The 1,801-nt window shown below is 46.1% G+C and overlaps 1 protein-coding gene across 1 annotated transcript in view; it reads left to right on the plus strand.

Moving 5' to 3' along the window:
* DDX19B (DEAD-box helicase 19B) overlaps positions 1-1,801 on the plus strand; it is a 31,118-nt gene that overhangs the window by 18,323 nt on the left and 10,994 nt on the right. The gene's annotated exons all lie outside the window — the stretch shown is intronic.

Below are 1,801 nucleotides of genomic sequence, written 5' to 3' on the forward strand. Positions count from 1 at the left end.
CCCTAGCCGCTTGAGCCACAGGCGCCAAGCCGTAGGTTACACTTTTAAAAGCAAATAGTATGATCTCTCGTCAAGTAGATGATGAAAGACTTGAAGGAGAAGAGTTATCATGTTGTTATCTGAGGACAACTGACAATTGTCCCAGGTGTAGTATAGCCGGCGCAGAAGCCCTTACACAAGAGCGTGGCCAACATGTTCTCAGAGCAGCGCTGGAGCCCGCGCACTGGAGGTGTAAGGGAGAGAGTGGTAGGAGATAAGAGCTGAGATGGAATGGGGAGCCAGATCAGGCAGGACCTTACAGACCACTATACCTATGTTAACTTGTTCTTTGATATCAGGAGTGATTGGAAGGTTTTTGGGTAGAAAAATGATGTGAGCTGACTTCCATTTTAAAAGAATCACTGGTTACTGGGTAAAGAACAGATACAAGATATGAAATACTTCAAATCTCAAGAGAAAATCTTCTCTCTAGTGTATTCTGTACTTGGGAAGAGAGCATATGTAATTCTGCTGTAGAATCTAATGCTTCCTTCTTTTTAAAAAAAAAAAAAGTATAATTTCAGGCAGCACCTTTGGCTCAAAGGAGTAGGGCACTGGCCCCATATACTAGAGGTGGCAGGTTCAAACCTGGCGCCAGCCAAAAACTGAAAAAAAAAAAAAAAGTAGGGCTGTGCCTGTGCCTCAGTGAGTAGGGTGCTGGCCCCATATACCAAGGACCAAGGGTGACGGGTTCAAACCCCGCCCTGGCCGAACTGCCACAGAAAATAGCTGGGTGTTGTGGCTGGTGCCTATGGTCCCAGCTACTTGGGAGGCTGAGGCAGGACAATTGCCTAAGCCCAGGAGTTAGAGGTTGCTGTGAGCTGTGATGCTACAGCACTTTACTGAGGGTGACAAAGTGAGACTCTGTCTCTAAAAAAAAAAAAAAAAAAAAAAGTATAATTTCCATTTTATTTTTTTCTAAAGTTAGTTTTCCTTTAGTGCTCTAGGACTGAAGTCCTTACATTGGCTTTGGTGAAGGTCGTGGGACAGCAGTACCTATAGGTCTACACTGGGATGGGGATCCTCCCGGGCTTCCCGAGAACTGTTACTGACAACCTTGCTGTTAGTGGCACAGCTCACACAGTAATGCAGTGTCACACACAGCTCAGGAAGCACTTAGGCATCGGAGACACTCAACTCCAGAAATGTCCCTGACAACTGTGGCCTCTACTATGATTCAGATGACAAACTTCTTTTTGTTTTGGTTTATTTTGTTGTTGAGACAGAGTCTCACTATATTGCCCTTGGTAGAGTGCTGTGGCATCACAGTTCACAGTACCCTCAAACTCTTGGCTCAAGCAATTCTCTTGCCTCAGCTTCTCAAGTAGCTCGGACTACAGGTCCCTACCACAATGCCCGGCTATTTTTTTGTTGCAGTTGTCATTGTTGTTTAGCCCGGGCTGAGTTCGAACTGCCACCCTCAGTGTATGTGGCTGGTGCTGTAATCACTGTGCTACGGGCGCCCAGCCTTTTTTTTTTTTTCTTGAGACAGAGTTTCAATATGTTGCCCTTGGTAGAGTACTGTGGCATCATAGCTCACAGCAGCCTTACTCTTGGATTCAAGGGATTCTCTTGCCTCAGCCTCCTGAGTAGCTGGGACTACAGGTGCCTGCCACAATGCCCAGCTATTTTTAGAGACAAGGTCAGGCTGGTCTTGAACCTGTGAGCTCAGGCAGTCCATCAGCCTGAGCCTCCCAAAGTGCTAGGATTATAGGTGTGAGCCACCGCGCCCAGTCCAAACTTTTTTTTTTTTTTTTTTTTT

This window comes from Otolemur garnettii, unplaced genomic scaffold, assembly GCF_000181295.1.
Source record: "Otolemur garnettii isolate 467f Iridium unplaced genomic scaffold, OtoGar3 scaffold00047, whole genome shotgun sequence".
NCBI lineage: Eukaryota > Metazoa > Chordata > Mammalia > Primates > Galagidae > Otolemur > Otolemur garnettii.